This window comes from Staurois parvus, unplaced genomic scaffold, assembly GCF_062004578.1.
Source record: "Staurois parvus isolate SC_StPar_1 unplaced genomic scaffold, SC_StPar_1.0 ptg000432l, whole genome shotgun sequence".
NCBI lineage: Eukaryota > Metazoa > Chordata > Amphibia > Anura > Ranidae > Staurois > Staurois parvus.
In genome coordinates, this window is record NW_028318228.1 from 431,051 (window position 1) to 446,694 (window position 15,644).

Below are 15,644 nucleotides of genomic sequence, written 5' to 3' on the forward strand. Positions count from 1 at the left end.
TATCAGGGTGTCAGGAGAACCCCCATCTTTAAGAGGTGGTCCTTACAGCAGGGTGTTGTGACTAAAGGATAGAGAGCCAAGTATCCAGGAGAGGTATTGCAACTGAAGCTAAGCAAGTTTATGAGCCAGGTGGCTCTGCATTTTCCAATTCATTAATTTCTGCTGATTTTGACCCAGAATAAGAAAACAACCGCTGCAAAATTGACAGCAGAGCTCAGTCCCAGTCTTCACTGTATATTAATAGTAAAATATCTAGGTCATAACATACTGAAAAAACTTGTGATTAAATCAACAGGACCTGATGGCTTACACCTGAGAGTCCTCAATGAACTTAGCAAACCATTATTACTAATATTTAAGGACAGCTTAGTGCATGGAATAGTACCAGCAGAGTGATAAAAAGAATAGTACCAGCAGAGTGGTAAAAAGCAAGCATGGTAGCAATACTTAAATAAGGACCAAGATAGTATACAGCTGTGGCCAAAACTTTTGAGAATGACACAAATATTAATTTTCACAAAGTCTGCTGCCTCATTTTTTCAGTGATGGCAATTTGCATATACTCCAGAAGTGTTATGAAGTATGATCAGATGAATTGTAATTAATTGCAAAGTCCCTCTTTGCCATGAAAATGAACTTAATCCCAACAAAAACATTTCCACTGCATTTCAGTCCTGCCACAAAAGGACAAGCTGACCTCATGCCAGTGATTCTCTCATTAACACAGGTGTCAGTGTTGATGAAGACAAGGCTGGAGATCACTCTGTCATGTTGACTGAGTTAGAATAACAGACCGGAAGCTTTAAAAAGGAGGGTGGTTCTTGAAATCACTGTTCTTCCTCTGCTAACCATGGTTACCTGCAAGGAAACACATGCAGTCATCATTGCTTTGCACAAAAAAGGTATTCACAGACAAGGATATTGCTGCAACTAAGATTGCACCTAAATCAACCATTTATCGAGTCATAAAGAACTTCAAGAAGAGAGGTTCAATTGTTGTGAAAAAGGCTTCAGCGTGCCCAAGAAAGTCCAGCAAGCAGTCCAGCAAGCTCCAGGACCGTCTCCTAAAGTTGATTCAGCTGCAGGATTGGGGCACCACCATTGCAGAACTTGTTCAGGAATGGCAGCAGGCAGATTTGAGTGCATCTGCATGCTCAGCGAGGCAAAGACGTTTGGAGGATGGCCTGGTGTTAATAAAGGCCGTAAAGAAGCCACTTCTCTCCAGGTAAAACATCAGGGACAGACTGATATTCTGCAAAAGGTACAGAGATTGGACTACAGAGGACTGGGGTAAAGTCCTTTTCTCTACTGAATCCTCTTTAAAATTGTTTGGGGCATCTGGAAAAAAACCTTGTCCGGAGAAGAAAAGGTGAGCGCTACCATCAGTCCTGTGTCATGCCAAGAGTAAGCATCTTCTGACAATTCATGTGTGGGGTTGCTTCTCAGCCAAGGGAGTGGGCTCACTCACATGCTGTGAATAAAGAATGGTACAAAAACATCCTCCAAAAGCAACTTCTCCAACCATCCAAGAACAGTTTGGTGCCGAAAAATGCCTTTTCCTGCATGATGGAGCACCTTGCCATATGGCAAAAGTGATAACTAAGTGGCTTGGGTCCAGGACAAGGAAACTCCCCAGACCTTAGTCCCATTGAGAACTTGTGGTCAATTCTCAAGATGCGGGTGAACAAAACCTCCCACAAATTCTGACAAACTCCAAGCACTGATTATGCAAAAATGGGCTGCCATCAGTCAGCATGTGGCCCAGAAGTTGATTGACAGCATGCCAGGGCGAATTGCAGAGGTCTTGAAGAAGGGTCAACACTGCAAATATTAACTGTTTTCATAAACTTAATGTAATTGTCAATAAAAGCCTTGGACACTTATGAAATGCTTGTGATTATACTTCAGTATACCACAGTAACATCTGACAAAAATATCTAAAAACCTTGAAGCAGCAGACTTTGTGAAAATTAATATTTGTGTAATTCTCAAAACATTTGGCCATGGCTGTATGCCTGGGAACTAGATCCCAATCAGCCTAACAATAATAGTATGTAAACTATTAGAATGATAAGGGATAATTATGATCTTCAACACCAAGAGGGATGTTGTATTGTGATCATCCTCAGGGGCCCCTGCAACTGGACTTTGATGCAACATTAATCTCTTTTAACAACTATGTATACCCGAGTATATGTGCACAATTCCACCAGGACTCTTGTTTGACCTTTTGGTGATAATACCTGTTTGTACAATTAGGTATGTCACTTCCTGACTCAGGGGATCTTGGAAGTAGAATGTAGAGAGAGAAAAGGGTCTCTGCCACATGTCCTGTCCATGCTACTAATACCAGATCAGAGAATACTATAATTGCCAGATAACTAGGATTGCATTCCAGGATGGTTGGGTAACAGCTGCAGGGTCTCCTCATCAGCAAAGATTACTGATACTGATAATATCTGTTTGTACATTGAACTTGTGTACTGTTATTAATCTTCTCTTATATAAAGCTTGAGATTCCATACTGGTGTGCATCTATTATGCTTATGGTTACAGTGGTATTAAAGGTTTGGCTTTAAAAAAAAAAAACTAAACATATCATACTTACCTGCTTAGTACAGTAGTTTTGCACAGAGAAGCCTTGGTCCTCTTCTTCTCGAGCCCCCCGGAGGTGTTCCCTGCTCCTCCCCCTTGACCAGTGCCCCCAATAGCAAGCTGCTTGCTATGGGGAACTGGTGTGTGCTCTCTCTCTCGAGCCCAGTTCTATGCATCCATAAGACACATAGAGCTGTGGCTTGGTCCTGCCCCCTGATCTCTCTTCATTGGCTGTGATTGACAGCAGTGGGAGCCAATGGACAGCTGAGGCTTTCCTGCACCTCAGTGGATTGAGAGAGGGCTCAGGGGAGTATTGAAGGGGGGCTGTGGGGGGAGTAGCACACAGAAGGTTTTTTCCCTTCATGCATAGAATGCATGAAGGTAAAAAAAAACTTCTGCCTTTAGAACAACTTTGATGTTATATGTTGGGTACAGTAGTCTGCTCCCAATTATTCTGAACAGATTATTGGTTAATATCCCAGGAAGGGAACACCTGTTCACAGATGACCATTTCTTGGGTGAAGACACTATCAACTTTATTATCAAACCCACTCTTGCATTTAGTAAAGGTTCTGGTTATCTTATTTACCATCAAATTTAAGTTTACCTAATAGCCACAACAGATATAAATCCATTTTGTGTGCACCAAACCCAGATAATTTCTTTTAAAAGTAGTAGTATTATCATCACTGTTCTGTAGGCCCTGTCATTGATGTCATTTGAAGGAACTGTGTCTCATCATTGGGAGAAATTGTGTCCCTTCATTTGTGTCAGTGGGGGAGAATTATGCCACATTATTGGTGTCAGTGGATGAAATAGTGCCCCAAGGGCTGGATGAAAGCAAGCAAATGCCCACATCTGGCCCCCGGGGCACAGTTTGGAGACCACTGCTCTAAACTGATGACCTGTAGGGGTTTTTAAAGTGTTATCTATGGAAAATATAGGGTACCAAAGTTTGTTGCTGTTCATTGGGTGTACACAATTTCAAGGCTTGACATCTTAGATATCTATTTACTCAGCACAACCTCGTCTTTTATATTTTATTAAAAAATTGGCAATGTGTTGAGTTTATGTGCCATAAATTTAACCTTAGTGTATTTTTTAAAGGTTGCATTTCATTAAACAGTTGCACTAATGTTGTGTGACATAAAATATTAGAAATACCACCATTGTATTCTCTAGGGTGGCTGCTTTCAGAAATTGTATAATGTTTTGGAGTTTTTACATAATCTTCAGGTCTCAAATAATTTATCAAAAACAGCAGAGAAAGAGTTAATATCCAGAGAGATTAAAATGCAAGCTAAAATTCTTCAGATTAGTATGGAGTTTCCCGTTAATCAATGATTTCTGTAAATTACATAATAGCTCTTATTCCTTCTATAGGAAAGAATACAAAGTATGAATGTTAAGAGTACAACTCCTAGAACATCTGGCTCAGGCTGACATGCCAGATGTTGGGTTAAATGAGGTTATATAATTTGTCTAGCTTGTTTGAACGTAGATATGCTAAGAAATACCTAATCTTTTGTATAAACCTAGAACTAGTTGTGGTAGTACTGAGGTGAACAAAGAATGTGGGTCTCAATACCCAAAGATTGCCAAAGCTGCAACTAACTTTGTCTATACAGTCTATTTTCCCATGTAAGCAAATATATGCAAATCTATTATTCCTCTGCATGACACCTACACCACCTCCTTATGTCACATAGTTTTGGTCTTCTCATTGCATTGCATAGTAACATCCAAGGAATGTTTAATGTCAGATATACACAGGCAAATTCATAAGGATGTTGTAGACATCCTTTAAAATTCCACCAAAAGTGGTGGTGCTTGTGCCTGGTTCATGTACCTGTTAGAGGCAGGTATGTGAATATTTTGGTGCCCCCACTGACAACAGAGTGTGACATTGGGGAAGAGGCCGCAGGGTGAGGTAAAATGTGTGCTGGGCATTTGGAAGGTTAAAAGAATAGAAAAACAGATAAAGTGCTTTACCTGACTGGTAAATTTAGTCTCAAGGAGATGTCTTCTGAGCCAATCTGTAGGGAAAAGTAGGATAGTGACATTCTCAGGCTAGTCAGTGACCAAAGAGATTTCTACCTTCCCCCACAATTGTCATGTTATTACATATCTGGTAGCAGAGGATTAGCTTGTAAAGATGCACAGAAGTCTTCCCAGAGGAGCCAGTCTACTGGCATGCCCATCCTGATATATTTTTTTCCTATATAATTTTAGTTTTAGACAGCCATAGCAGCACGTTTTCAGTTTGAGGGTCTTCGAAAATGTTAATTTGTGTCAAAAAATGGATTGAGATCTGTCAAAGATATGGCGTCCTGCTTAAGTGTGGTGCAGTTGGGATCCGATATATTCTGTGGTAGGTTTTTTTAGTCATCCCCAAGGCAGTAGCCCTATAGGCCTATAACGTAACAGATGATGGATCATAAAGGTTCTGGTTAAATGTTCCTTTTTGACACCTTCAAAGACCAACAACCCATTTTTCTTGTTAATCATTGTTATTTAATGGTTGTAACTGGAGTTTGTAATAAAAGGCTGATATGGCCATTAAGCTCCACTCTAACAAAGCAGCATGGGTGAATATGGCCTAGTGGTAGTATTAGCAGGTTCTCTCTAAAATAGACTGTCATAAAAGTGGCAGCTCTGCTGTGCCTTCAAGAGCAGTGTAGCATTGTTCCCATACCATCAGAAGAAGTTGCATTAGATGGACTTCAGTGACAGGCAAAACCTGTCTATGTAGACTATGCAAGGAGACTAAGAGAAACTGTACGTGTAGATGCACTTACAATTAAATGTTGCAGCTCATTTTTTTTTAAAGAAAGGTCATGTTCCTACTATAAAATATACTTCAAACCAAAAGACAGATGAATGCACAATACAGAGTGGGAGGCTGCTACATCAGACATTTGGCCAAATTGTTCTATTTATTCTCCCATTGGGACTTTATCAAAGTCTCAATGAGAGAATAAATAGAAAAGATTGATCTAAAATATACTTTTCTAGAAATACTTGCTTTGTAAATTAACACTGTCATTGCATTTTAACCTGCAACGTGTAATGTTTTTTATTTTTTACAATTTTAAAAGGTAAGTGATATAGAGGAAATGACAAGCTTTGAGGTGTGGTTAGTTTGTGGTGTAATTTCTGGTGTTTGATTCCTATTGTAGTGACAGTTTCTTGAGTGTATTTAGAGGCTTACTAGAAGCCTGGGTGTGAGTCAGAGGGTTACTTCAGGTCAGGCTGGAGGGCTCTAAAGATCAGCGCTCTGGTTCCTCCCCCTGCTCTAGAAGCTTGGATAAGCTTCTAGAAGTCAGTAGACAGAAGTGAAGGGACTGATCTGCATATTTATGGGAGTCTCAGGCAGGAGGCCTGGCAGTGTGGCAGACTGGCTCGTAAATATGGAAGAGCCTGGTCAGCAGGGGAGTCGGGTGGAAAATGGATGGTTGAAGTGCTGTTGTGTAGCCTGGGAGGGGACCCCGGAGGAGAGGGGTTCTGTCTCCAGGCTGGAGGTTGGAAGAAGGAGGAAAGCTGAAAGAGGGAGCTCTACTGCCCTACAGTCCACTGGGGAAGGACAGCCTGCATAAAGGGGCATCTCTACCTATGAGGCAGCATGGGCTAGACAGCTTTTGTTTGGTTAGCACAGTCAAAGTCACAATTGCATGACATTCTTTGCGGTGCACTTTGTGACAATACATTTTGTATTAACGCAAATTGCACTGCAAAGTATTTGTCCTCGGTATCGGTGAGTACTTGACCAAAAATATTGGTACTTGTACTTACCGATCAAAAAAGGGTATTGGTGCATCCCTACGCGGTACTACTAGTCACATACTGTTACAGTATGCAGAGTTTAGTAAAAATATACACTGCTCAAAAAAATTAAAGGAATACTTTTTCATCAGAGTATAGCATCAAGTCAATGAAACTCCCGGGATATTGATCTGGTCAGGTAAGTAGCAGAGGGGGTTGTTAATCAGTTTCAGCTGCTTTAGTGTTAACGAAATTAACAACAGGTGCACTAGATGGGCAACAATGAGATGACCCCCAATACAGGAATGGTTTTACAGGTGGAGGCCACTGACATTTTTTTCCCTACTCATCTTTTCTGACTGTTTTACAGTAGTTTAGCATTTGGCTAGGGTCAGTGTCACTACTGGTAGCATGAGGCGATACCTGGACCCTACAGAGGTTGCACAGGAAGTTCAAATCCTCCAGGATGGCACATCAATACGTGCCATTGCCAGAAGGTTTGCTGTGTCTCCCAGCACAGTCTCAAGAGAATGGAGGAGATTCCAGGAGACAGGCAGTTACTCTAGGAGAGCTGGACAGGGCTGTTGAAGGTCCTTAACCCATCAGCAGGTATCTGCTCCTTTGTGCAAGGAATAACAGGATGAGCATTGCCAGAGCCCTACAAAGTGACCTCCAGTAGGCCACTGGTGTGAATGTCTCTGACCAAACAATCAGAAACAGACTTCATGAGGGTACCCTGAGGGCCGATGTCTTCTAGCGGCCCTGTGCTCACTGCCTGGAACCATACAGCTCGATTGGCATTTGCCATTGAACACCAGAATTGGCAGGTCCGCCACTAGCACCTTGTGCTTTTCACAGATGAGAGCAGGTTCACCCTGAGCACATGTGACAGACGTGAAAGGGTCTTGAGAAGCCGTGGAGAACATTATGCTGCCTGTAACATCCTTCAGCATGACCGTTTTGGTGGTGGGTCAGTGATGGTCTGGGGAGGCATATCCATGGAGGAGTGCCCAAACCTCTACAGGCTAGACAATGGCACCCTGACTGCCATGAGGTATTAGGATGAAATCCTTGGACCCATTGTCAGACCCTATGTTGTTGCAGTGGGTCCTGAGTTCCTCCTGGTACATGATAATGCCTGTCCTCATGTGGCGAGAGTATGCAGGCAGTTCCTGGAGGATGAAGGAATTGATACCATTGAATGACTCCAATGCTCACCTGTCCTAAATCCTATAGAACACCTCTGGGATATCATGTCTCAGTCCATCTGATGCTGCCAGGTTGCACCTCAGACTGTCCAGGAGCTAAGTGATGCCCTGGCCCAGATCTGGGAGGAAATACTCCAGGACACCATCCGTCATCTCCTTAGGAGCATGCCCCAATGTTGTCAGGCATGCATACAAGTACATGGGGGCCCTACAAACTACTGATTACAATTTTGAGTTGCTGCAATGAAATTTCAGTAAGATGGACTAGCCTGCTGCATACTTTTTTCACTTTGATTTTTGGGGTGCCTTTGAATTCAGTCCTCTGTAGGTTGATAATTTTCATTTCCATCAAATGATGGGGTATTCTTACATTCCTAACACATTACCCAGTCCATATCAGTAAAGATATCCAGCATGATATTTTCCCCATTGAGATCTGATGTGTTTACAAAGTGTTTCTTAAATTTTTTGGAGCAGAATAGTTTGCTGGCATGGAGATATTTAAGCCAATAATATATACATATCTTGCATGACACTGGAGCAGTTAAATGGGAAGCGGGGATGGAAGCACAGTATCACTTTACCTCAGCCTTCAACCCTGGTTAGTAAATCTGAACACTTTTCCATGCCTCCATTTTCTCAGCCACCGGGTATTCTCCCAGTATATCATCATTAGCCAAATTGAGCACTAACCACCTATATGGCTGGGAGCAAATACTTTTTGATATAGCAAATCATAATTAACTGCAAAATATGGAAACCTTTTTTCAACAGCAAGCATTCGTGGTACCCCATTACCAATAGCAACCTGCTCCCTTACATTTACCAGCATGGGCTATAGTCTTTGGGCAATGGCATATTTCCCCTTTATTCGGTCAAATCAGGATATGCCGAATTGGAAAAGGTTTTCTTATCATCTGCCTTGAACTGTAACGGGGAAGTTTGCCTGCTCAGAGGTCAGCTCATTCTGAGGGCCTGGAACATGGTCACCATCAACATCAACTGATTTTTGTGTCTGCATTCTGTATGGTTTCCTTCATTTTCAGGAGCTAGGGAAATGTCACATTTTTCTAAGTCATCGGGCTGTACCATTATGTCACTTATCATATGATCCGCTGCCATGCAGCTTAAAATTAAAGTTGACCAATGCCTCCATGAGTGCCAGCTGGAGAATACTATCCAATCTCCACCAGTGCCTGTCATTTCTGTTCTGCTTTTCAGTTTTTTGGATCGTATAAACTTTCAGCTTCTAAGAGTGCACATCTTCAAGCACAGAGCTTACGCCTGTATTGTGGATGTAAGGGCCATTACAATAGCAATTACCCTCTCAAGCTTCAGAAAAGCCCTGGTGTAGGGCATCTGGTGAAGGGCTCCCTAGGTCAACCATGTTCCCCTCCCTTTAAAAAGGTTACCTACATTTTTCAGCTCTTCCCTTATCAGACCTTATGGCCCAAAGCCTACCTGGATTCCAAAGCCAATGCTAATTTCGTTAATCAAAATGTATTTTCCATTGGTACTATTAAATTTCATTGGTACTATTAAATAATCCCCTTCCCATTTCAGTGATCAGTGGTACAGTCATTTTGGAGCCCATCCATTTTGTAATAAAACCCATCTGTTTACAGGTTGGCATCCTCTGTTTTGAATCCAGGGAATTTCTTGTCATGCCCAAATTTGGTCACTCCAGCAGTAAATTGTTCTGGTGACATTCTGTTCTGGGGCCCTATATTTCATCAATATTATGCTGTGATGGTCAAACCAGCCTATTCTATCTGCGTGCATGACACTGCTGTTTTTTCTGGTCTTTCTAGCTCCTACTGAAGTTTTTTGGATGTCTTCTATAAAGAGAAACCAGAGACTCTGCCACCTGGGATGTCCATAAGACTGCTCCATCGAGCACCTGTCTGGAATAATGCCCCATGGTCGCTGAGCAATCCTCTCCTCTATACCTGAAGCCATGTATGAGTACATCAGGAAAGGTCTCGAACCAGCTTTCATTTATGTAAAAGAAATTGTATATTCTGTATAAAACTGTATTCTATTTTGTATGCGTTTCCTATGTATTTGCACACTGTACTCATAATGTTTTCATTACATGTTTGCATTCTTTCAAATCCCCATTAGAAATTAAGTATAAATGACAATGAAGTGAGCGCTCCTAGAAATAGCTGCTAAAACACCAAGAGATACCAAAAAGCTCCAAGAAGATCAGAAATGCATAGGGTGTAGCGCTGTATCTTTAAGAATAAACCAATACGTCCACATATAGTAATCATAAACGCATGTAAATATGTAAACGAAAAAAGGTCTGTATACAGGAAAAAAGTGCAGCAGATGAACTTGTGACTCCAGCCAAAAGTGAAAAGTGCGCACTCACCAGAAGCGCATAGATATTGCGCATGTATGTAAATTCCCAAGGTGAACTGGTCAATCTGGTGAACTTAATCCTATGGTGCAGTCATCAAGCCGTTAAGGGAAGTAATTAAATCCACTGGTTCCGGAGGTCCTCCTTACGATCAGTGAGGTGATCAGCCTGGATATAGGGCTCCTGTTCCTCCGGATTATGCTGGATACTAACAGGTACCTGTGGGCTTAATAGCTCCAAGAAGGAGCCACAAAAAAGGTGCCCATAGTGTAGTATATTAAAGACTTTATTGTAGTATTATTGTAGTACCGCACAGGACAGACAGGGTATAGTGATGAGCAAGCAAAAAATGGCCGCCCGGGCTTCTCTCCAGCTGCAGGCGGCAGTAGTGTGCTGTGCTGTATGGTTCCTCCTGAGGCCTTTCGTGCAATGGCACTTCTTCAGAGGGAGAACCGACAGCATGATTTATCTATTAGGCTTATATAGGATGAATGGCACGTGCGCTCTGCGCCGCCGCCATTTTGTTGGAGTCCGACGCAGTGTGCATGCGCGACTCCCGGTCGGCCATTTTGCCATAGGCCAAACCTTGTAATACATTGCTGTGGGTGGAGAACCGGGGATGCAAGGACTATTCAGTCACTTGTAAACAGGGGAGTAATCGGGCTCTGAACGGCGCCATATTAATGAGGTATGGACGCAGTGCGCATGCGCGATCACCGAGCGGCAATTTTCCTTTAGGTCTGGCTATGAATGTATTTCAAATAGCTGTGTTTTATTATCAGCAAAGCTTAAGGGTCCACTCTGCATCTACATAAATCAGTGTGCAGAGAGATTACCTCAGTTTAGTGTACAAAATGGATACCTATCCCCAAACCAAATTTAGAAAATGTTGTATAATAATAAAACTAATTTTCACATCCACAGCAATGATAAAACACATGTAAACTCAGATACAATATAAAACGGACACGAATGTATAAAAGGCATGGTACAAATAAATACATCAAGTATATAATTAAAAATACGATAAAGGAGACATTAAATATGTGCTGATAAAAATGACACCAACAGATGTGATAAAAACAACAATAAAACCAGACATAAAAAGTAATGAAAAATTATAATAAAATTTGATGAATCATAAAATATAGCAAACTAGGATAATGAAAAATTTAGCTGTTGGCAATAAAACAATTTATATCTAGTTCTATATTAAAACCTAGTGGGTGTAATGCACTGAGTTCAAATACCCACTTAGTTTCAGCCTGAGAGACCACTCTCGTTTTATTGCTGCCCCTCCAATGCGGTTTAATAATATCTATTCCTGTAAATTTGAGGGTGGAGGGGTCACAATTGTGGTGTATCCAGTAGTGATTGAACAAAGAATGTTCTTTATAACCCTTTTTTTATGTTAGACACATACTCTCGCAAACGGTCTCAAAGCCTCCTAGTGGTACGCCCTACATATTGCTTACGACAAGGGCATTGTAGTAAGTACACCACATACGTACGATAACAAGAAATACATTTATTAATTGTATATGTCCTGCCAGTACTTTCTGAAGCAAACGTGTTTACTCTGGATTTTCTGCTGGAGTTGCATTTACACATAATACATTTATTGCAAGGATGGAAACCATAAATATCAGAAAACAAAGAAACCCTATTTGGAGGGTCCACTACGTTAGGGGCTAGAGTATGTCTCATAGATGTGGCCTTACGGTATATGATCTCAGGCTTTTCTGGGAGAATAGTAGATAATACTGGGTCAGCTTTCAGAATATTCCAATTATTTTTGATAATATTCCCAACCTTTTTATGTTGAATGGAGTATGTGGAAATAAATGGGCAGATATTTGTATGTATCAATAATCTGTTATTATCCTGCAGCATATTACTCCGGTCCATATTTGCCACAGAATCAATAATGGTGTCTAGAGTCATAGTGTTATATCCCTGTTCCTCGAACCTAAAGAAGGCCCTCTACCCCCTCCTCCTACACCCAAATCTCATATATCTAAACCAAATTCACGGCCCAGTTATATAACTCTGATAGGCCTAAACCAAGACATTTACAACATTATCAAGTACCGACCTATAATAAGTTTGAACCATTATATGATATGGAGGATGCGCAGAGCGCACGTGCCATTCATTCTATATAAGCCTAATAGATAAATCATGCTGTCGGTTCTCCCTCTGAAGAAGTGCCATTGCACGAAAGGCCTCAGGAGGAACCAGACAGCACAGCACACTACTGCCGCCTGGAGCTGGAGAGAAGCCCGGGCGGCCATTTTAATAGAGGTATAGTGCATTTTTGCTTGCTCATCACTATACCCTGTCTGTCCTGTGCGGTACTACAATAAAGTCTTTAATATACTACACTATGGGCACCTTTTTTGTGGCTCCTGCTTGGAGCTATTAAGCCCACAGGTACCTGTTAGTATCCAGCATAATCCGGAGGAACAGGAGCCCTATATCCAGGCTGATCACCTCACTGATCGTAAGGAGGACCTCCGGAACCAGTGGATTTAATTACTTCCCTTAACGGCTTGATGACTGCACCATAGGATTAAGTTCACCTAACATTAGAAATTAGCCTGCCTATATATCACCCCTTGTTATTATAAAAGTACAATTGTAATATTATTGTGATATCTATGTAATCATGTGTATAAAAATCTTCAATTTCGCCGAATAAACAGAACAGTTATTTGGAAACATGCTGAGTGTACCTTTTTGTGTCTGTTCCCTACTGCAGTAGTTATTAATAATTTGGATCCACTAATCAATTCAAGGGTTAGGAGTTGCCCATCTATAAAATTTCCAGAACAATTTGCAAGTTTACCTCACCCACTGGGGCTGGTTACTTTTTTACGGACAAGAATGATGGCTCCTTGGTCTCCTGTATAGTGTATCACGGCTTGCATGAAATCATTAAGATCAGGTACCTTTGACCCCTGATTCCTTTTTGATTGTCTCCTCGGTGATACCATTTTCTTGAAATTATTCTTTATGGAGTCTACAATCACAACCACATAAAAGAGTGTGATACATGGAAAACAGCTTTCAATACTCCAGATAGTCACTAAGAATATAATGTCATTTGAGCTCTGCAATGCCCCTACAGTTTTCCTGAATTTTCTTAGTGACATTTTCTATTACCTCCTCTATGTCTGTGTGTCTGTATTGTGGTATATCTGAATGATATACTGATCTATTCAGCTGAGCTTCAAACTTACCTTGAACTCATTATTATTGTGCTCCAACATCAACTGGAGAACTGACTTTATTTCAGGTTTGAGTCTCTGACCTCTCAGAGGTGTCTCCCATGGTGTAAAGCCTTAGATCGGGGTCTGCGTTAGGACTGAAAGCAATCCACAGAATTCTAGGTTTCACCAATTAATAAAAACAATTTGTCAAAGATTACTCCTCCATTGTGGCACCCATCTATGCTCTCACTGAGAGAGAAGCCAACTGCAAATCCTGATCAAATTAGACTTTTTGTGCTTTTGATCGCTCGAAGCAGGCTTTCACCTCTGCTTGTATATTATTGCATTGTTATTGGCATTGTTCTTTTTCAGGGGAGCAGCTTGGGAAAGTTACATTCCTGTTGCTTCTCTTTCAAAAAGTTCTCTCTACAAAAGAATAACTACTCTCTAGGCCAGTGGTGGGCAACCTTTTTTTTCAACTGAGCCAAATCTCGCCAAAACCACGATTGAAATCTATTTTGAGAGACACATTTTTAAAACTGAAAATACATCCCCCATATAGTAATTCATCCCCCATAGTAATTCATCCCCCATATAGTAATTCATCCCCCATAGTAATTCATCCCCCATAGTAATTCATCCCCCATATAGTAATTCATCCCCCATAGTAATTCATCCCCCATATTGTAATTCATCCCCCATAGTAATTCATCCCCCATATAGTAATTCATCCCCCATAGTAATTAATCCCCCATATAGTAATTCATCCCCCATAGTAATTCATCCCCCATATAGTAAATTCATCCCCCATAGTAATTCATCCCCCATATAGTAATTCATCCCCCATAGTAATTCATCCCCCATATAGTAATTCATCCCCCATAGTAATTAATCCCCCATATAGTAATTCATCCCCCATAGTAATTAATCCCCCATATAGTAATTCATCCCCCATATAGTAATTCATCCCCCATATAGTAATTCATCCCCCATAGTAATTCATCCCCCCTATAGTAATTCATCCCCCATAGTAATTCATCCCCCATATAGTAATTCATCCCCCATAGTAATTCATCCCCCATATAGTAATTCATCCCCCATAGTAATTCATCCCCCATATAGTAATTCATCCCCCATATAGTAATTCATCCCCCATATAGTAATTCATTCCCCATATTGTGTCAATTCACTTACCTTTGCTCCACGCGTTCTTCTCGCCGTGTTCCCGCGCCGTTCTGGTCTTCAGGGCGGACTGTGAGAGGAGAAGAGTCCGTCACGCTGCCCCGCCTACATCCTGGCTGCCCCGCCTACATCCTGACAGCTGCAGAGTCCTGACTTTTGGGGCGGCCGCCCGAGAGGAGGGAGGGGAGCGGGCGCCCGGCGCACAGAAGAGCCACATTTAAGTTTGTAAAGAGCTGCATGTGTCTCGCGAGCCGCGGCTTGCCGACCACTGCTCTAGGCGATTGTGAGCTGCAGGCTGTAAAACAGTAAAATTATTGCCACCTTCTTGAGACAGGGCTCTGTCCCTGATCATAAGAACCTCTTGTACCTCCAAACTAGCATAAGATTAAATGTTCAACAGGCCTGCTGGGCCTTACTTTTATCCAGGTTTGACTTTGTCCCTGCCTTCCGCCCTGGGCAAAAGCAGATGCCGTGCCCCATTCTTGTGACTCTGAAGACACTGAATCCTCACAAATCATTGACCCTACAAGCTACCCTTGTAACTCCAGGATGCCTAAGGAGGATCCCTTCAAGAACTGAATTTGAATGCAAGGCTCCCCTTCCACGTATCCTAGCATGGGGGTATAGATGTTAGAGACTTTATTGCTATTTGCAAACGTTTGCCATTTTGAAATATTACTTTAAAATCAATTAATAGCAATATGACAATCCTGTGCTATCCTATAACACTACCAGTAAATATTACAAAACAACACATCAGATGGAAGGGTGGTGCATTGACTCGACCAGGGGCGGACTGACAACTCATGGGGCCCCCGGCCAATAGGGGATCATGGGGCCCCTGCGTCCTTGCCCAAACTCAAAAAAGCCTATGAAAAACGTACCAGGGGCATCTCATGGGGCCCCCTACCGACCCCGGGCTCTCGGGCAGTGCCCGAGTTTCCAAATGGTCAGTCCGCCCCTGGACTCAACATTATTTTTTCAGGAGTATGAATGAGGACAGTTACTACATATGCTATATTATTATTATTATTATACAGGATTTATATTGCGCCAACAGTTTGCCCAGCGCTTTACAATATAACGGGAGACAATACAGCAACAATACAGTTCAATAGAAGAGGGAAAGGAGGGTCCTGCTCCTTGGAGCTTACAATCTAGGAGATACACTGGATCGTCATTGATAAGAATCTTTCCTGGACAAGCAGGAAGGGCATATTACCAAGGAGTGAAGACACCAATATGAGAATCTACCATTTCCTATTTGGGCAGTATAGCCAACAATAGGCTATACTAGGCAGCTACAAAAGGTTCATAGAC